Source organism: Rhipicephalus microplus, chromosome X, assembly GCF_043290135.1.
Source record: "Rhipicephalus microplus isolate Deutch F79 chromosome X, USDA_Rmic, whole genome shotgun sequence".
Taxonomy (NCBI): Eukaryota; Metazoa; Arthropoda; class Arachnida; order Ixodida; family Ixodidae; genus Rhipicephalus; species Rhipicephalus microplus.
The window spans coordinates 513,049,726-513,073,695 of record NC_134710.1 but is presented as its reverse complement, the minus strand read 5'-3'; positions in this window follow the sequence as shown (position 1 = coordinate 513,073,695).

Sequence of the window (23,970 nt, the reverse complement as noted above, 5' to 3'; positions counted from 1 at the left end):
TTGTAATGGTAAAAAACACTGCATATCACTAAGTGACATTGTTTAATGCGGTTTTACGACGGTTCATATCCTAACCTAACCTAACATTCGCACTTGTATCTAAAAACGCTCTATTACACTGTTTCGTTCACAATTACGATATTTGCATAACCTCACAGTTTTTCAGCAACTTATTTCAGTACAGAACGCTGTATCGTCCTAAATGACATCGTTCTTTAAGGTTTCACGACGCTTGCATGCGCTTTAACGAGAATATCACAATATAGCAGTTTCGCACTTGTAACGGTACAACACGCAGTACCTGGCTAGTTCATGCCGTTTTGTGTCCTTTCACAATATTTCACCTATCGCAGTTTCGTAGTCACATTAAAACAACACTATATCGTTAGATGACGTCGTTTTTGGTGGTTTCACGACGCTACCTAGCTTAAACTAACTCAACCTAACATAACCTTCGCACTTCTATTGTTAGAAAACGTTTTACTCGCTACTTTACAATGCTTTCTACAACATTACGACGGTTCATGCGATTTACCATAAGATATCGCAGTTCCCGACTTGTAATGGTGAAAAACACTGCATCTCACTAAGTGACATTGTTTAATGCGGTTTTACGACGGTTCACATCTTAACCTAACCTAACCTAACCTTACCTAACCTAACCTAACCTAACCTAACTTAACCTAACCTAACCTAACCTAACTCAACCCAACCCAACCCAAACCAACCTAACCTAACCTAACCTAACTTAACCTAACCCAACCCAACCCAACCCCACCCAACCCAACCCCACCCAACCCAACCTAACTTAACCCAACCCAACCCAACCCAACCTAACCTAACCTAACCTAACAAACCTAACCTAACCCAACCCAACCCAACCCAACCCAACCTAACCTAACCTAACCTAACAAACCTAACCTAACCTAACCCAACCTTACCAAACCTAACGTAACCTAACCTAACCTAACCTTACCTAACCTAACGTAACCTAACCTAACCTAACCTAACCTAACCCAACCTAACCCAACCCAACCCAACCTAACCTAACCTAACCTAACCTAACCAAACCTAACCTAACCTAACCCAACCTAACAACGGTTTCAAGCGCTTTCACATTAGATACCGCAGTTCCCGACTTGTAATGGTGAAAAACACTGCATCTCACTGACATTGTTTAATGCGGTTTTACGACGGTTCATATCTTAACCTAACCTAACATTCGCACTTGTATCTAAAAACGCTCTATTACACTGTTTCGTTCACAATTACGATATTTGCATAACCTCACAGTTTTTCAGCAACTTATTTCAGTACAGAACGCTGTATCGTCCTAAATGACATCGTTCTTTAAGGTTTCACGACGCTTGCATGCGCTTTAACGAGAATATCACAATATAGCAGTTTCGCACTTGTAACGGTACAACACGCAGTACCTGGCTAGTTCATGCCGTTTTGTGTCCTTTCACAATATTTCACCTATCGCAGTTTCGTAGTCACAATAAAACAACACTATCTCGTTAGATGACGTCGTTTTTGGTGGTTTCACGACGCTACCTAGCCTAAACTAACTCAACCTAACATAACCTTCGCACTTCTATCGTTAGAAAACGTTTTACTCGCTACTTTACATTGCTTTCTACAACATTACGACGGTTGCAAGCACTTTCATATTAGATATCGCAGTTCCCGACTTGTAATGGTAAAAAACACTGCATATCACTAAGTGACATTGTTTAATGCGGTTTTACGACGGTTCATATCCTAACCTAACCTAACATTCGCACTTGTATCTAAAAACGCTCTATTACACTGTTTCGTTCACAATTACGATATTTGCATAACCTCACAGTTTTTCAGCAACTTATTGCAGTACAGAACGCTGTATCTCGCTAAATGACATCGTTCTTTAAGGTTTCACGATGCTTGCATGCGCTTCAACGAGAATATCACAATATATCAGTTTCGCACTTGTAACGGTACAACACGCAGTATCTGGCTAGTTCATGCCGTTTTGTGTCGTTTCACAATATTTCACCTATCGCAGTTTCGTAGTCACAATAAAACAACACTATCTCGTTAGATGACGTCGTTTTTGGTGGTTTCACGACGCTACCTAGCCTAAACTAACTAAACCTAACATAACCTTCGCACTTCTATCGTTAGAAAACGTTTTACTCGCTACTTTACAATGCTTTCTACAACATTACGACGGTTCATGCGATTTAACATAAGATATCGCAGTTCCCGACTTGTAATGGTTAAAAACACTGCATCTCACTAAGTGACATTGTTTAATGCGGTTTTACGACGGTTCACATCTTAACCTAACCTAACCTAACCTTACCTAACCTAACCTAACCTAACTTAACCTAACCTAACCTAACCTAACTCAACCCAACCCAACCCAAACCAACCTAACCTAACCTAACCTAACTTAACCTAACCCAACCCAACCCAACCCCACCCAACCCAACCCCACCCAACCCAACATAACTTAACCCAACCCAACCCAACCCAACCTAACCTAACCTAACCTAACAAACCTAACCTAACCCAACCCAACCCAACCCAACCCAACCTAACCTAACCTAACCTAACAAACCTAACCTAACCTAACCCAACCTTACCAAACCTAACGTAACCTAACCTAACCTAACCTAACGTAACCTAACCTTACCTAACCTAACCTAACCCAACCTAACCCAACCCAACGCAACCCAACCCAACCTAACCTAAACGAACCCAAACCAACCTAACCTAACCTAACCTAACCTAACCCAACCTAACGACGGTTGCAAGCGCTTTCACATTGGATATCGCAGTTCCCGACTTGTAATGGTGAAAAACACTGCATCTCACTAAGTGACATTGTTTAATGCGGTTTTACGACGGTTCATATCTTAACCTAACCTAACATTCGCACTTGTATCTAAAAACGCTCTATTACACTGTTTCGTTCACAATTACGATATTTGCATAACCTCACAGTTTTTTACCAACCTATTGCAGTACAGAACGCTGTATCTCGCTAAATGACATCGTTCTTTGAGGTTACACGATGCTTGCATGCGCTTTAACGAGAATATCACAATATAGCAGTTTCTCACTTGTAACGGTACAACACGCAGTATCTGACTTGTTCATGCCGTTTTGTGTGCTTTCACAACAATTCACCTATTGCAGTTTCGTACCTGCAATAAAACAACACTATTTCGTTAGATGACGTCCTTTTTTGGTGGTTTCACGACGCTACCTAGCTTAAACTAACATAACTTAACCTAACGTAACCTTCGCACTTCTCTCGTTAGAAAACGTTTTACTCGCTACTTTACAATGCTTTCTACAACATTACGACGGTTCATGCGATTTAACATAAGATATCGCAGTTCCCGACTTGTAATGGTGAAAAACACTGCATCTCACTAAGTGACATTGTTTAATGCGGTTTTACGACGGTTCATATCTTAACCTAACCTAACATTCGCACTTGTATCTAAAAACGCTCTATTACACTGTTTCGTTCACAATTACGATATTTGCATAACCTCACAGTTTTTCAGCAACTTATTTCAGTACAGAACGCTGTATCGTCCTAAATGACATCGTTCTTTAAGGTATCACGACGCTTGCATGCGCTTTAACGAGAATATCACAATATAGCAGTTTCGCACTTGTAACGGTACAACACGCAGTACCTGGCTATTTCATGCCGTTTTGTGTCCTTTCACAATATTTCACCTATCGCAGTTTCGTAGTCACAATAAAACAACACTATCTCGTTAGATGACGTCGTTTTTGGTGGTTTCACGACGCTACCTAGCCTAACCTAACTCAACCTAACATAACCTTCGCACTTCTATCGTTAGAAAACGTTTTACTTGCTACTTTACATTGCTTTCTACAACATTACGACGGTTGCAAGCACTTTCATATTAGATATCGCAGTTCCCGACTTGTAATGGTAAAAAACACTGCATATCACTAAGTGACATTGTTTAATGCGGTTTTACGACGGTTCATATCCTAACCTAACCTAACATTCGCACTTGTATCTAAAAACGCTCTATTACACTGTTTCGTTCACAATTACGATATTTGCATAACCTCACAGTTTTTCAGCAACTTATTGCAGTACAGAACGCTGTATCTCGCTAAATGACATCGTTCTTTAAGGTTTCACGATGCTTGCATGCGCTTCAACGAGAATATCACAATATATCAGTTTCGCACTTGTAACGGTACAACACGCAGTATCTGGCTAGTTCATGCCGTTTTGTGTCGTTTCACAATATTTCACCTATCGCAGTTTCGTAGTCACAATAAAACAACACTATCTCGTTAGATGACGTCGTTTTTGGTGGTTTCACGACGCTACCTAGCCTAAACTAACTCAACCTAACATAACCTTCGCACTTCTATTGTTAGAAAACGTTTTACTCGCTACTTTACAATGCTTTCTACAACATTACGACGGTTCATGCGATTTAACATAAGATATCGCAGTTCCCGACTTGTAATGGTGAAAAACACTGCATCTCACTAAGTGACATTGTTTAATGCGGTTTTACGACGGTTCACATCTTAACCTAACCTAACCTAACCTTACCTAACCTAACCTAACCTAACCTAACTTAACCTAACCTAACCTAACCTAACTCAACCCAACCCAACCCAAACCAACCTAACCTAACCTAACCTAACTTAACCTAACCCAACCCAACCCAACCCCACCCAACCCAACCCCACCCAACCCAACACAACTTAACCCAACCCAACCCAACCCAACCTAACCTAACCTAACCTAACAAACCTAACCTAACCCAACCCAACCCAACCCAACCCAACCTAACCTAACCTAACCTAACAAACCTAACCCAACCCAACCCAACCCAACCCAACCCAACCCAACCTAACCTAACCTAACCTAACCTTACCTAACCTAACGTAACCTAACCTAACCTAACCTAACCCAACCTAACCCAACCGAACCCAACTTAACCTAACCTAACCTAACCTAACCAAACCTAACCTAACCTAACCCAACCTAACAACGGTTGCAAGTGCTTTCACATTAGATATCGCAGTTCCCGACTTGTAATGGTGAAAAACACTGCATCTCACTGACATTGTTTAATGCGGTTTTACGACGGTTCATATCTTAACCTAACCTAACATTCGGACTTGTATCTAAAAACGCTCTATTACACTGTTTCGTTCACAATTACGATATTTGCATAACCTCACAGTTTTTCAGCAACTTATTTCAGTACAGAACGCTGTATCGTCCTAAATGACATCGTTCTTTAAGGTTTCACGACGCTTGCATGCGCTTTAACGAGAATATCACAATATAGCAGTTTCGCACTTGTAACGGTACAACACGCAGTACCTGGCTAGTTCATGCCGTTTTGTGTCCTTTCACAATATTTCACCTATCGCAGTTTCGTAGTCACAATAAAACAACACTATCTCGTTAGATGACGTCGTTTTTGGTGGTTTCACGACGCTACCTAGCCTAAACTAACTCAACCTAACATAACCTTCGCACTTCTATCGTTAGAAAACGTTTTACTCGCTACTTTACATTGCTTTCCACAACATTACGACGGTTGCAAGCACTTTCATATTAGATATCGCAGTTCCCGACTTGTAATGGTAAAAAACACTGCATATCACTAAGTGACATTGTTTAATGCGGTTTTACGACGGTTCATATCCTAACCTAACCTAACATTCGCACTTGTATCTAAAAACGCTCTATTACACTGTTTCGTTCACAATTACGATATTTGCATAACCTCACAGTTTTTCAGCAACTTATTGCAGTACAGAACGCTGTATCTCGCTAAATGACATCGTTCTTTAAGGTTTCACGATGCTTGCATGCGCTTCAACGAGAATATCACAATATATCAGTTTCGCACTTGTAACGGTACAACACGCAGTATCTGGCTAGTTCATGCCGTTTTGTGTCGTTTCACAATATTTCACCTATCGCAGTTTCGTAGTCACAATAAAACAACACTATCTCGTTAGATGACGTCGTTTTTGGTGGTTTCACGACGCTACCTAGCCTAAACTAACTCAACCTAACATAACCTTCGCACTTCTATCGTTAGAAAACGTTTTACTCGCTACTTTACAATGCTTTCTACAACATTACGACGGTTCATGCGATTTAACATAAGATATCGCAGTTCCCGACTTGTAATGGTGAAAAACACTGCATCTCACTAAGTGACATTGTTTAATGCGGTTTTACGACGGTTCACATCTTAACCTAACCTAACCTAACCTTACCTAACCTAACCTAACCTAACCTAACTTAACCTAACCTAACCTAACCTAACTCAACCCAACCCAACCCAAACCAACCTAACCTAACCTAACCTAACTTAACCTAACCCAACCCAACCCAACCCCTCCCAACCCAACCCCACCCAACCCAACCTAACTTAACCCAACCCAACCCAACCCAACCTAACCTAACCTAACCTAACAAACCTAACCTAACCCAACCCAACCCAACCCAACCAAACCTAACCTAACCTAACCTAACAAACCTAACCTAACCTAACCCAACCTTACCAAACCTAACGTAACCTAACCTAACCTAACGTAACCTAACCTAACCTAACCTAACCTAACCCAACCTAACCCAACCCAACGCAACCCAACCCAACCTAACCTAAACGAACCCAAACCAACCTAACCTAACCTAACCTAACCTAACCTAACCCAACCTAACGACGGTTGCAAGCGCTTTCACATTGGATATCGCAGTTCCCGACTTGTAATGGTGAAAAACACTGCATCTCACTAAGTGACATTGTTTAATGCGGTTTTACGACGGTTCATATCTTAACCTAACCTAACATTCGCACTTGTATCTAAAAACGCTCTATTAGACTGTTTCGTTCACAATTACGATATTTGCATAACCTCACAGTTTTTTACCAACCTATTGCAGTACAGAACGCTGTATCTCGCTAAATGACATCGTTCTTTAAGGTTTCACGACGCTTGCATGCGCTATAACGAGAATATCACAATATAGCAGTTTCGCACTTGTAACGGTACAACACGCAGTACCTGGCTAGTTCATGCCGTTTTGTGTCCTTTCACAATATTTCACCTATCGCAGTTTCGTAGTCACAATAAAACAACACTATCTCGTTAGATGACGTCGTTTTTGGTGGTTTCACGACGCTACCTAGCCTAAACTAACTCAACCTAACATAACCTTCGCACTTCTATCGTTAGAAAACGTTTTACTCGCTACTTTACATTGCTTTCCACAACATTACGACGGTTGCAAGCACTTTCATATTAGATATCGCAGTTCCCGACTTGTAATGGTAAAAAACACTGCATATCACTAAGTGACATTGTTTAATGCGGTTTTACGACGGTTCATATCCTAACCTAACCTAACATTCGCACTTGTATCTAAAAACGCTCTATTACACTGTTTCGTTCACAATTACGATATTTGCATAACCTCACAGTTTTTCAGCAACTTATTGCAGTACAGAACGCTGTATCTCGCTAAATGACATCGTTCTTTAAGGTTTCACGATGCTTGCATGCGCTTCAACGAGAATATCACAATATATCAGTTTCGCACTTGTAACGGTACAACACGCAGTATCTGGCTAGTTCATGCCGTTTTGTGTCGTTTCACAATATTTCACCTATCGCAGTTTCGTAGTCACAATAAAACAACACTATCTCGTTAGATGACGTCGTTTTTGGTGGTTTCACGACGCTACCTAGCCTAAACTAACTCAACCTAACATAACCTTCGCACTTCTATCGTTAGAAAACGTTTTACTCGCTACTTTACAATGCTTTCTACAACATTACGACGGTTCATGCGATTTAACATAAGATATCGCAGTTCCCGACTTGTAATGGTGAAAAACACTGCATCTCACTAAGTGACATTGTTTAATGCGGTTTTACGACGGTTCACATCTTAACCTAACCTAACCTAACCTTACCTAACCTAACCTAACCTAACCTAACTTAACCTAACCTAACCTAACCTAACTCAACCCAACCCAACCCAAACCAACCTAACCTAACCTAACCTAACTTAACCTAACCCAACCCAACCCAACCCCACCCAACCCAACCTAACTTAACCCAACCCAACCCAACCCAACCTAACCTAACCTAACCTAACAAACCTAACCTAACCCAACCCAACCCAACCCAACCCAACCTAACCTAACCTAACCTAACAAACCTAACCTAACCTAACCCAACCTTACCAAACCTAACGTAACCTAACCAAACCTAACCTAACGTAACCTAAGCTAACCTAACCTAACCTAACCCAACCTAACCCAACCCAACGCAACCCAACCCAACCTAACCTAAACGAACCCAAACCAACCAAACCTAACCTAACCTAACCTAACCCAATCTAACGACGGTTGCAAGCGCTTTCACATTGGATATCGCAGTTCCCGACTTGTAATGGTGAAAAACACTGCATCTCACTAAGTGACATTGTTTAATGCGGTTTTACGACGGTTCATATCTTAACCTAACCTAACATTCGCACTTGTATCTAAAAACGCTCTATTACACTGTTTCGTTCACAATTACGATATTTGCATAACCTCACAGTTTTTTACCAACCTATTGCAGTACAGAACGCTGTATCTCGCTAATTGACATCGTTCTTTGAGGTTACACGATGCTTGCATGCGCTTTAACGAGAATATCACAATATAGCAGTTTCTCACTTGTAACGGTACAACACGCAGTATCTGACTTGTTCATGCCGTTTTGTGTGCTTTCACAACAATTCACCTATTGCAGTTTCGTACCTGCAATAAAACAACACTATTTCGTTAGATGACGTCCTTTTTTGGTGGTTTAACGACGCTACCTAGCTTAAACTAACATTACTTAACCTAACATAACCTTCGCACTTCTCTCGTTAGAAAACGTTTTACTCGCTACTTTACAATGCTTTCTACAACATTACGACGGTTCATGCGATTTAACATAAGATATCGCAGTTCCCGACTTGTAATGGTGCAAAACACTCCATCTCACTAAGTGACATTGTTTAATGCGGTTTTACGACGTTTCATATCTTAACCTAACCTAACCTAACCTAACTTAACCTAACTTAACCTAACCTAACCCAACCCAACCCAACCCAACCCAACCTAACCTAACGTAACCTAACCTAACCAAACCTAACCTAACCTAACCTAACCTTACCTAACCTAACATAACGTAACCTAACCTAACCTAACCCAACCAAACCCAACCCAACCCAACCCAACCCAACCCAACCTAACCTAACCTAACCTAACCTAACCTAACCTTACCTAACCTAACGTAACCTAACGTAACCTAACCTAACCTAACCTAACCCAACCTAACCCAACCCAACCCAACCCAACCTAACCTAATCCAACCCAAACCAACCTAACCTAACCTAACCTAACCTAACCCAACCTAACGACGGTTGCAAGCGCTTTCACATTAGATATCGCAGTTCCCGACTTGTAATGGTGAAAAACACTGCATCTCACTAAGTGACATTGTTTAATGCGGTTTCACGACAGTTCATATCCTAACCTAACCTAACATTCGCACTTGTATCTAAAAACGCTCTATTACACTGTTTCGTTCACAATTACGATATTTGCATAACCTCACAGTTTTTCAGCAACTTATTGCAATACAGAACGCTGTATCTCGCTAAATGACATCGTTCTTTAAGGTTTCACGATGCTTGCATGCGCTTTAACGAGAATATCACAATATATCAGTTTCGCACTTGTAACGGTACAACACGCAGTACCTGGCTAGTTCATGCCGTTTTGCGTCCTTTCACAATATTTCACCTATCGCAGTTTCGTAGTCACAATAAAACAACACTATCTCGTTAGATGACGTCTTTTTTGGTGGTTTCACGACGCTACCTAGCTTAAACTAACATAACTCAACCTAACATAACCTTCGCACTTCTATCGTTAGAAAACGTTTTACTCGCTACTTTACATTGCTTTCTACATCATTACGACGGTTCATGCGATTTAACATAAGATATCACAGTTCCCGACTTGTAATGGTGAAAAACACTGCATCTCACTAAGTGACATTGTTTAATGCGGTTTTACGACGGTTCACATCTTAACCTAACCTAACCTAACCTAACCTTACCTAACCTAACCTAACCTAACCTAACCTAACCTAACCTAACCCTACTCAACCCAACCCAACCCAACCCAACCTAACCTAACCTAACCTAACCTAACCAAACCTAATCTAACCTAGCCTAACCTAACCTAACCTTACCTAACCTAACGTAACCTAACCTAACGTAACCTAACCTAACCTAACCTAACCCAACCTAACCCAATGCAACCCAACCCAACCTAACCTAATCCAACCCAAACTAACCTAACCTAACCTAACCTAACCTAACCTAACCTAACCCAACGTAACGACGGTTGCAAGCGCTTTCACATTAGATATCGCAGTTCCCGACTTGTAATTGTGAAAAACACTACATCTCACAAAGTGACATTGTTTAATGTGGTTTTACGACGGTTCATAACTTAACCTAACCTAACATTCGCACTTGTATCTAAAAACGCTCTAATACACTGTTTCGTTCACAATTACGATATTTGCATAACCTCACAGTTTTTCACCAACTTATTACAGTGCAGAACGCTGTATCTCGCTAAATGACATCATTCTTTAAGGTTTCACAATGCTTGCCTGCGCTTTAACGAGAATAACACAACATAGCAGTTTCGCACTTGTAACGGTACAACACGCAGTATTTGGCTTGTTCATGCTGTTTTGTGTGCTTTCACAACATTTCAGCTATCGCACTTTCGTACTCGCAATAAAACAACACTATCTCGTTAGATGACGTCGTTTTTGGTGGTTTCACGACGCTACCTAGCTTAAACTAACATAACTCAACCTAACATAACCTTCGCACTTCTATCGTTAGAAAACGTTTTACTCGCTACTTTACAATGCTTTCTACAACATTACGACGGTTTCATGCGATTTAACATAAGATATCGCAGTTCCCGACTTGTAATGGTGAAAAACACTGCATCTCACTAAGTGACATTGTTTAATGCGGTTTTACGACGTTTCATATCTTAACCTAACCTAACCTAACCTTACCTTACCTAACCTAACCTAACCTAACCTAACGTAACCTAACTTAACATAACCTAACCTAACCTAACCTAACCCAACCCAACCAAACCCAACCTAACCTAACCTAACCTAACCTAACTCAACCTAACCCAACCCAACCCCACCAAACCCAACCAAACCTAACCTAACCTAATCTAACCTAACCTAACCTAACCTAACCCAACCCAACTCAACCTAACCTCAACTAACCTAAAATTACCTAACCTAACCTAACCTAACCCAACCCAACCCAACCTAACCTAACCTAACCTAACCCAACCTAACCTAACCTAACCCAACCCAATCCAACCCAACCCAACCCAACCTAACCTAACCTAACCTAACTAAATCTAACCTAACCTAACCTAACCTTACTTAACCTAACGTAACCTAACCTAACCTAACCTAACCCAACCCAACCCAACCCAACCCAACCTAACCTAACCTAACCTAACCTAACCTAACCTAACCTAACCCAACCTAACCCAACCCAACCCAACCCAACCTAACCTAATCCAACCCAAACCAACCGAACCTAACCTAACCTAACCCAACCTAACGACGGTTGCAAGCGCTTTCACATTAGATATCGCAGTTCCCGACTTGTAATGGTGAAAAACACTGCATTTCACTAAGTGTCATTGTTTATTGCGGTTTTACGACGGTTCATATATTAACCTAACCTAACATTCGCACTTGTATCTAAAAACGCTCTATTACACTGTTTCGTTCTTAATTACGATATTTGCATAACCTCACAGTTTTTCAGCAACTTATTGCAGTACAGAACGCTGTATCTCGCTAAATGACATCGTTCTTTAAGGTTTCACGATGCTTGCATGCGCTTTAACGAGAGTATCACAATATATTATTTTCGCACTTGTAACTGTACAACACGCAGTACCTGGCTAGTTCATGCCGTTTTGTGTCCTTTCACGATATTTCACCTATCGCAAGACCGTAGTCACAATAAAACAACACTATCTCGTTAGATGACGTCGTTTTTGGTGATTTCACGACGCTACCTAGCTTAAACTAACTCAACCTTACATAACCTTCGCACTTCTATCGTTAGAAAACGTTTTACTCGCTACTTTACAATGCTTTCTACAACGTTACGACGGTTCATGCGATTTAACATAAGATATCGCAGTTCCCGACTTGTAATGATGAAAAACACTGCATCTCACTAAGTGACATTGTTTATTGCGGTTTTACGACGGTTCATATCTTAACCTAACCTAACATTCGCACTTGTATCTCAAAATGCTCTATTACATTGTTTCGTTCAAAATTACGATATTTGCATGACCTCACAGTTTTCAGCAACTTATTGCAGTACAGAAAGCTGTATCTCGCTAAATGACATCGTTCTTTAAGGTTTCACGATGCTTGCATGCGCTTTAACCAGAATATCCCAACATAGCAGTTTCGCACTTGTAACGGAACAACACGCAGTATTTGGCTTGTTTATGCCGTTTTGTGTGCTTTCACAACATTTCACCTATCGCAGTATTGTACTCGCAATAAATAAACACTATCTCGTTAGATGCCGTCGTTTTTGGTGGTTTCACGACGCTACCTAGCTTAAAGTAACATAACTCAACCTAACATAACCTTCGCACTTCTACCATTAGAAAACGTTTTACTCGCTACTTTACAATGCTTTCTACATCAATACGACGGTTCATGCGATTTAACATAAGATATCGCAGTTCCCGACATGTAATGGTGAAAAACACTGCATCTCACTAAGTGACATTGTTTAATGCGGTTTTACGACGGTTCACATCTTAACCTAACCTAACCTAACCTAACCTTACCTAACCTAACCTAACCTAACCTAACTTAACCTAACCTAACCTAACCTAACCTATTTCAACCCAACCCAACCCAAACCAACCTAACCTAACCTAACTTAACCTAACCCAACCCAACCCAACCCCACCCAACCCAACCTAACCTAACCTAACCTAACCTAACCTAACCTAACCAAACCAAATCTAACATAGCCTAACCTAACCTAACCTTACCTAACCTAACGTAACGTAACCTAACCTAACCTAACCTAACGTAACCTAACCTAACCTAACCTAACCCAACCTAACCCAACCCAACCCAACCCAACCTAACCTAATCCAACCCAAACTAACTAACCTAACCTAACCTAACCCAACGTAACGACGGTTGCAAGCGCTTTCACATTAGATATCGCAGTTCCCGACTTGTAATGGTGAAAAACACTGCATCTCACTAAGTGACATTGTTTAATGTGGTTTTACGACGGTTCATATCTTAACCTAACCTAACATGCGCACTTGTATCTAAAAACGCTCTAATACACTGTTTCGTTCACAATTACGATATTTGCATAACCTCACAGTTTTTCAGCAACTTATTTCAGTACAGAACGCTGTATCGTCCTAAATGACATCGTTCTTTAAGGTTTCACGACGCTTGCATGCGCTTTAACGAGAATATCACAATATAGCAGTTTCGCACTTGTAACGGTACAACACGCAGTACCTGGCTAGTTCATGCCGTTTTGTGTCCTTTCACAATATTTCAACTATCGCAGTTTCGTAGTCACAATAAAACAACACTATCTCGTTAGATGACGTCGTTTTTGGTGGTTTCACGACGCTACCTAGCTTCAACTAACTCAACCTTACATAACCTTCGCACTTCTATCGTTAGAAAACGTTTCACTCGCTACTTTACAATGCTTTCTACAACATTTCGACGGTTCATGCGATTTAACATATCGCAGTTCCCTACTTTTAATGGTGAAAAACACTGCATCTCACTAAGTGACATTGTTTATAGCGGTTTTACGACGGTTCATATCTTAACCTAACCTAACCTAACCTAACCTTACCTAACCTTACCTAACCTAACCTAACCTAACCTAACTCAACCTAACCTAACCTAACCTAACCCAACCCAACCCAACCCAACCCTACCTAACCTAACCTAACCTAACCTAACCCAACCCAACCCAACCCAACCCAACCCAACCCCACCGCACCCAACCTAACCTAACCTAACCCAACCCAACCCAACCTAACCTAACCTAACCTAACAAAGCTAACCTAACCCAACCCAACCCAACCCAACCTAACCTAACCTAACAAACCTAACCTAACCTAACCTAACCTTACCAAACCTAACGTAACCTAACCTAACCTTACCTAACCTAACGTAACCTAACCTAACCTAACCTAACCCAACCTAACCCAACCCAACCCAACCCAACCCAACCTAACGTAATCGAACCCAAACCAACCTAACCTAACCTAACCTAACCTAACCTAACCCAACCTAACGACGGTTGCAAGCGCTTTCACATTGGATATCGCAGTTCCCGACTTGTAATGGTGAAAAACACTGCATCTCACTAAGTGACATTATTTAATGCGGTTTTACGACGGTTCATATCTTAACCTAACCTAACATTCGCACTTGTATCTAAAAACGCTCTATTACACTGTTTCGTTCACAATTACGATATTTGCATAACCTCACAGTTTTTTACCAATCTATTGCAGTACAGAACGCTGTATCTCGCTAAATGACATCGTTCTTTGAGGTTACACGATGCTTGCATGCGCTTTAACGAGAATATCACAATATAGCAGTTTCTCACTTGTAACGGTACAACACGCAGTATCTGACTCTTTCATGCCGTTTTGTGTGCTTTCACAACAATTCACCTATTGCAGTTTCGTACCTGCAATAAAACAACACTATTTCGTTAGATGACGTCCTTTTTTGGTGGTTTCACGACGCTACCTAGCTTAAACTAACATAACTTAACCTAACATAACCTTCGCACTTCTCTCGTTAGAAAACGTTTTACTCGCTACTTTACAATGCTTTCTACAACATTACGACGGTTCATGCGATTTAACATAAGATATCGCAGTTCCCGACTTGTAATGGTGAAAAACACTGCATCTCACTAAGTGACATTGTTTAATGCGGTTTTACGACCGTTCATATTTTAACCTAACCTAACCTAACCTAACCTAACATAACCTAACTTAACCTAACCTAACCTAACCTAACCCAACCCAACCCAATGACACCCAACCTATCCTACCTAACCTAACCTAACCCAACCAAACCCAACCCAACCCCAACCAACCCAACCTAACCTAACCTAACCTAACCTAACCCAACCTAACCTAACCTAACCCAACCCAACCCAACCCAACCTAACCCAACCCAACCCAACCTAACCTAACCTAACCTAACCAAACCTAACCTAACCTAACCTAACATAACCTAACGTAACCTAACCTAACCTTACCTAACCCAACCTAACCCAACCCAACCCAACCCAACCTAAGCTAATCCAACCCAAACCAACCTAACCTAACCTAACCTACCTAACCCAACCTAACGACGGTTGCAAGCGCTTTCACAATAGATATCGCAGTTCCAGAATTGTAATGGTAAAAAACACTGCATCTCACTAAGTGACATTGTTTATTGCGGTTTTACGACGGTTCATATCTTAACCTAACCCAACATTCGCACTTGTATCTAAAAACGCTCTATTACACTGTTTCGTTCACAATTACGATATTTGCATAACCTCACAGTTTTTCAGCAACGTATTGCAGTACAGAACGCTGTATCTCGCTAAATGACATCGTTCTTTAAGGTTTCACGATGCTTGCATGCGCTTTAACGAGAATATACAATATATCAGTTTCGCAGTTGTAACGGTACAACACGCAGTACCTGGCTAGTTCATGCCGTTTTGTGTCCTTTCACAATATTTCACCTATCGCAGTTTCGTAGTCACAATAAAACAACACTATCTCGTTAGATGACGTCGTTTTTGATGGTTTCACGACGCTACCTAACCTAACCTAACATAACCTTCGCACTTCTATCGTTAGAAAACGTTTTACTCGCTACTTTACAATGCTTTCTGCAACATTACGACGATTTCATGCGATTTAACATAAGATATTGCAGTTCCCGACTTGTAATGGTGAAAAACACTGCATCTCACTAAGTGACATTGTTTATTGCGGTTTTACGACGGTTCATATCTTAACCTAACCTAACCTAACCTAACCTTACCTAACCTCACCTTACCTAACCTAACATAACTTAACCTAACCTAACCTAACCTAACCCAACCCAACCCAACCCCACCCAACCCAACCTAACCTAACCTAACCTAACCCAACCCAACCCAACCTAACCTAAACTAACCTAAAATCACCTAACCTAACATAACCAAACCCAACCCAACCCAACCCAACCTAACCTAACCTAACCCAACCTAACCTAACCTAACCGAACCTAACCCTACCCAACCCTACCCAACCTAACCTAACCTAACCTAACCTAACCTAACCTAACCTTACCTAACCTAACGTAACCTAACCTAACCTAACCTAACGTAACCTAACCTAACCTAACCTAACCCAACCTAACCTAACCTTACCTAACCTAACGTAACCTAACCTAACCTAACCTAACGTAACCTAACCTAACCTAACCAAACCTAACCGAACCTAACCTAACGTAACCTAACCTAACCTAACGTAACCTAACCTAACCTAACCTAACCCAACCCAACCCAACCCAACTCAACCTAACCTAATCCAACCCAAACTAACCTAACCAAACCTAACCTAACCTAACCCAACCTAACAACGGTTGCAAGCGCTTTCACATTAGATATCGCAGTTCTCGACTTGTAATGGTGAAAAACACTGCATCTCACTAAGTGACATTGTTTAATGCGGTTTTACGACGGTTCATATCTTAACCTAACCTAACATTCGCACTTGTATCTAAAAACGCTCTAATACACTGTTTCGTTCACAATTACGATATTTGCATAACCTCACAGTTTTTCAGCAACTTATTTCAGTACAGAACGCTGTATCGTCCTAAATGACATCGTTCTTTAAGGTTTCACGATGCTTGCATGCGCTTTAACGAGAATATCACAATATAGCAGTTTCGCACTTGTAACGGTACAACACGCAGTACCTGGCTAGTTCATGCCGTTTTGTGTCCTTTCACAATATTTCACCTATCGAAGTTTCGTAGTCAGATTAAAACAACACTATATCGTTACATGACGTCGTTTTTGGTGGTTTCACGACGCTACCTAGCTTAAAATAACTCAACCTAACATAACCTTCGCACTTCTATCGTTAGAAAACGTTTTACTCGCTACTTTACATTGCTTTTTACAGCATTACGACGGTTGCAAGCACTTTCATATTAGATATCGCAGTTCCCGACTTGTAATGGTGAAAAACACTGCATCTCACTAAGTGACATTGTTTAATGCAGTTTTACGACGGTTCATATCCTAACCTAACCTAACATTCGCACTTGTATCTAAAAACGCTCTATTACACTGTTTCGTTCACAATTACGATATTTGCATAACCTCACAGTTATTCAGCAACTTATTGCAGTACAGAACGCTGTATCTCGCTAAATGACATCGTTCTTTAAGGTTTCACGATGCTTGCATGCGCTTCAACGAGAATATCACAATATATCAGTTTCGCACTTGTAACGGTACAACACGCAGTATCTGGCTAGTTCATGCCGTTTTGTGTCGTTTCACAATATTTCACCTATCGCAGTTTCGTAGTCACAATAAAACAACACTATCTCTTTAGATGACGTCGTTTTTGGTGGTTTCACGACGCTACCTAGCCTAAACTAACTCAACCTAACATAACCTTCGCACTTCTATCGTTAGAAAACGTTTTACTCGCTACTTTACAATGCTTTCTACAACATTACGACGGTTCATGCGATTTAACATAAGATATCGCAGTTCCGGACTTGTAATGGTGAAAAACACTGCATCTCACTAAGTGACATTGTTTAATGCGGTTTTACGACGGTTCACATCTTAACCTAACCTAACCTAACCTTACCTAACCTAACCTAACCTAACCTAACTTAACCTAAGCTAACCTAACCTAACTCAACCCAACCCAACCCAAACCAACCTAACCTAACCTAACCTAACTTAACCTAACCCAACCCAACCCAACCCCACCCAACCCAACCCCACCCAACCCAACCTAACTTGACCCAACCCAACCCAACCCAACCTAACCTAACCTAACCTAACAAACCTAACCTAACCCAACCCAACCCAACCCAACCCAACCTAACCTAACCTAACCTAACAAACCTAACCTAACCTAACCTAACCTTACCAAACCTAACGTAACCTAACCTAACCTAACCTAACCTAACGTAACCTAACCTAACCTAACCTAACCTAACCCAACCTAACCCAACCCAACGCAACCCAACCCAACCTAACCTAAACGAACCCAAACCAACCTAACCTAACCTAACCTAACCTAACCTAACCCAACCTAACGACGGTTGCAAGCGCTTTCACATTGGATATCGCAGTTCCCGACTTGTAATGGTGAAAAACACTGCATCTCACTAAGTGACATTGTTTAATGCGGTTTTACGACGGTTCATATCTTAACCTAACCTAACATTCGCACTTGTATCTAAAAACGCTCTATTACACTGTTTCGTTCACAATTACGATATTTGCATAACCTCACAGTTTTTTACCAACCTATTGCAGTACAGAACGCTGTATCTCGCTAAATGACATCGTTCTTTGAGGTTACACGATGCTTGCATGCGCTTTAACGAGAATATCACAATATAGCAGTTTCTCACTTGTAACGGTACAACACGCAGTATCTGACTTGTTCATGCCGTTTTGTGTGCTTTCACAACAATTCACCTATTGCAGTTTCGTACCTGCAATAAAACAACACTATTTCGTTAGATGACGTCCTTTTTTGGTGGTTTCACGACGCTACCTAGCTTAAACTAACATAACCTAACATAACCTTCGCACTTCTCTCGTTAGAAAACGTTTTACTCGCTACTTTACAATGCTTTCTACAACATTACGACGGTTCATGCGATTTAACATAAGATATCGCAGTTCCCGACTTGTAATGGTGCAAAACACTCCATCTCACTAAGTGACATTGTTTAATGCGGTTTTACGACGTTTCATATCTTAACCTAACCTAACCTAACCTTACCTAACCTAACGTAACCTAACTTAACCTAACCTAACCTAACCCAACCCAACCCAACCCAACCCAACCCAACCTAACCTAACGTAACCTAACCTAACCAAACCTAACCTAACCTAACCTAACCTTACCTAACCTAACATAACCTAACCTAACCTAACCTAACCCAACCAAACCCAACCCAACCCTACCCAACCCAACCCAACCTAACCTAACCTAACCTAACCTAACCTTACCTAACCTAACGTAACCTAACCTAACCTAACCTAACCCAACCTAACCCAACCCAACCCAACCTAACCTAATCCAACCCAAACCAACCTAACCTAACCTAACTCAACCTAACGACGGTTGCAAGCGCTTTCACATTAGATATCGCAGTTCCCGACTTGTAATGGTGAAAAACACTGCATCTCACTAAGTGACATTGTTTAATGCGGTTTCACGACAGTTCATATCCTAACCTAACCTAACATTCGCACTTGTATCTAAAAACGCTCTATTACACTGTTTCGTTCACAATTACGATATTTGCATAACCTCACAGTTTTTCAGCAACTTATTGCAGTACAGAACGCTGTGTCTCGCTAAATGACATCGTTCCTCAAGGTTTCACGATGCTTGCATGCGCTTTAACGAGAATATCACAATATATCAGTTTCGCACTTGTAACGGTACAACACGCAGTATCTGACTTGTTCATGCCGTTTTGTGTGCTTTCACAACAATTCACCTATTGCAGTTTCGTACCTGCAATAAAACAACACTATTTCGTTAGATGACGTCCTTTTTTGGTGGTTTCACGACGCTACCTAGCTTAAACTAACATAACCTAACATAACCTTCGCACTTCTCTCGTTAGAAAACGTTTTACTCGCTACTTTACAATGCTTTCTACAACATTACGACGGTTCATGCGATTTAACATAAGATATCGCAGTTCCCGACTTGTAATGGTGCAAAACACTCCATCTCACTAAGTGACATTGTTTAATGCGGTTTTACGACGTTTCATATCTTAACCTAACCTAACCTAACCTTACCTAACCTAACGTAACCTAACTTAACCTAACCTAACCTAACCCAACCCAACCCAACCCAACCCAACCTAACCTAATGTAACCTAACCTAACCAAACCTAACCTAACCTAACCTAACCTTACCTAACCTAACATAACCTAACCTAACCTAACCTAACCCAACCAAACCCAACCAAACCCTACCCAACCCAACCCAACCTAACCTAACCTAACCTAACCTAACCTTACCTAACCTAACGTAACCTAACGTAACCTAACCTAACCTAACCTAACCCAACCTAACCCAACCCAACCCAACCTAACCTAATCCAACCCAAACCAACCTAACCTAACCTAACTCAACCTAACGACGGTTGCAAGCGCTTTCACATTAGATATCGCAGTTCCCGACTTGTAATGGTGAAAAACACTGCATCTCACTAAGTGACATTGTTTAATGCGGTTTCACGACAGTTCATATCCTAACCTAACCTAACATTCGCACTTGTATCTAAAAACGCTCTATTACACTGTTTCGTTCACAATTACGATATTTGCATAACCTCACAGTTTTTCAGCAACTTATTGCAGTACAGAACGCTGTGTCTCGCTAAATGACATCGTTCCTCAAGGTTTCACGATGCTTGCATGCGCTTTAACGAGAATATCACAATATATCAGTTTCGCACTTGTAACGGTACAACACGCAGTACCTGGCTAGTTCATGCCGTTTTGCGTCCTTTCACAATATTTCACCTATCGCAGTTTCGTAGTCACATTAAAACAACACTATCTCGTTAGATGACGTCGTTTTTGTTGGTTTCACGACGCTACCTAGCTTAATCTAACTCAACCTAACATAACCTTCGCACTTCTATCGTTAGAAAACGTTTTACTTGCTACTTTACATTGCTTTCTACATCATTACGACGGTTCATGCGATTTAACATAAGATATCACAGTTCCCGACTTGTAATGGTGAAAAACACTGCATCTCACTAAGTGACATTGTTTAATGCGGTTTTACGACGGTTCACATCTTAACCTAACCTAACCTAACCTAACCTTACCTAACCTAACCTAACTTAACCTAACCTAACCTAAACTAACCTAACTCAACCCAACCCAACCCAAACCAACCTAACCTAACCTAACCTAACCCAACCCAACCCAACCCCACCCAACCCAACCTAACCTAACCCAACCCAACCCAACCTAAACTAAACTGACCTAAAATTACCTAACCTAACCTAATCTAACCCAACCCAACCCAACCTAACCTAACCTAACCTACCCCAACCTAACCTAACCTAACCTAACCTAACCCTACTCAACCTAACCCAACCCAACCTAACCTAACCTAACCTAACCTAACCAAACCTAATCTAACCTAGCCTAACCTAACCTAACCTTACCTAACCTAACGTAACCTAACCTAACCTAACGTAACCTAACCTAACCTAACCTAACCTAACCCAACCTAACCCAACCCAACCCAAACCAACCCAACCTAACCTAATCCAACCCAAACTAACCTAACCTAACCTAACCTAACCCAACGTAACGACGGTTGCAAGCGCTGTCACATTAGATATCGCAGTTCCCGACTTGTAATTGTGAAAAACACTGCATCTCACTAAGTGACATTGTTTAATGTGGTTTTACGACGGTTCATATCTTAACCTAACCTAACATTCGCACTTGTATCTAAAAACGCTCTAATACACTGTTTCGTTCACAATTACGATATTTGCATAACCTCACAGTTTTTCACCAACTTATTACAGTACAGAACGCTGTGTCTCGCTAAATGACATCATTCTTTAAGGTTTCACAATGCTTGCCTGCGCTTTAACGAGAATATCACAAAATAGCAGTTTCGTACTTGTAACGGTACAACACGCAGTATTTGGCTTGTTCATGCCATTTTGTGTGCTTTCACAACATTTCAGCTATCGCACTTTCGTACTCGCAATAAAACAACACTATCTCGTTAGATGACGTCGTTTTTGGTGGTTTCACGACGCTACCTAGCTTAAACTAACATAACTCAACCTAACATAACCTTCGCACTTCTATCGTTAGAAAACGTTTTACTCGCTACTTTACAATGCTTTCTACAACATTATGACGGTTTCATGCGATTTAACATATGATATCGCAGTTCCCGACTTGTAATGGTGAAAAACACTGCATCTCACTAAGTGACATTGTTTATTGCGGTTTTACGACGGTTCACATCTTAACCTAACCTAACCTAACCTTACCTAACCTAACCTAACCTAACCTAACCTATTTCAACCCAACCCAACCCAAACCAACCTAACCTAACCTAACTTAACCTAACCCAACCCAACCCAACCCCACCCAACCCAACCTAACCTAATCTAACCCAACCCAACCCAACCTAAACTAAACTAACCTAAAATTACCTAACCTAACCTTATCTAACCCAACCCAACCCAACCCAACCCAACCCAACCCAACCTAACCTAACCTAACCTAACCCAACCTAACCTAACCTAACCTAACCTAACCCTACCCAACCCAACCCAACCCAACCCAACCTAACCTAACCTAACCTAACCAAACCTAATCTAACCTAGCCTAACCTAACCTAACCTTACCTAACCTAACGTAACCTAACCTAACCTAACCTAACCTAACGTAACCTAACCTAACCTAACCTAACCCAACCTAACCCAACCCAACCCAAACCAACCCAACCTAACCTAATCCAACCCAAACTAACCTAACCAAACCTAACCTAACCCAACGTAACGACGGTTGCAATTGCTTTCACATTAGATATCGCAGTTCCCGACTTGTAATGGTGAAAAACACTGCATCTCACTAAGTGACATTGTTTAATTTGGTTTTCCGATGGTTCATATCTTAACCTAACCAAACATTCGCACTTGTATCTAAAAACGCTCTAATACACTGTTTCGTTCACAATTACGATATTTGCATAACCTCACAGTTTTTCACCAACTTATTACAGTACAGAACGCTGTATCTTGCTAAATGACATCATTCTTTAAGGTTTCACGTTGCTTGCATGCGCTTGAACGAGAATATCACAATATAGCAGTTTCTCACTTGTAACAGTACAACACGCAGTATCTGACTTGTTCATGCCGTTTTGTGTGCTTTCACAACAATTCACCTATTGCAGTTTAGTACCTGCAATAAAACAACACTATTTCGTTAGATGACGTCCTTTTTTGGTGGTTTCACGACGCTACCTAGCTTAAACTAACATAACTTAACCTAACATAACCTTCGCACTTCTCTCGTTAGAAAACGTTTTACTCGCTACTTTACAATGCTTTCTACAACATTACGACGGTTCATGCAATTTAACATAAGATATCGCAGTTCCCGACTTGTAATGGTCAAAAACACTCCATCTCATTAAGTGACATTGTTTAATGCGGTTTTACGACGTTTCATATCTTAACCTAACCTAACCTAACCTTACCTAACCTAACCTAACCTAACGTAACCTAACTTAACCTAACCTAACCTAACCCAACCCAACCCAACCCAACCCAACCTAACCTAACCTAACTTCACCCAACTTCACCTAACCTAACCAAACCTAACCTTACCTAACCTAACCTAACCAGACCCAACCCAACCCAACCCAACCCAACCCAACCCAACCT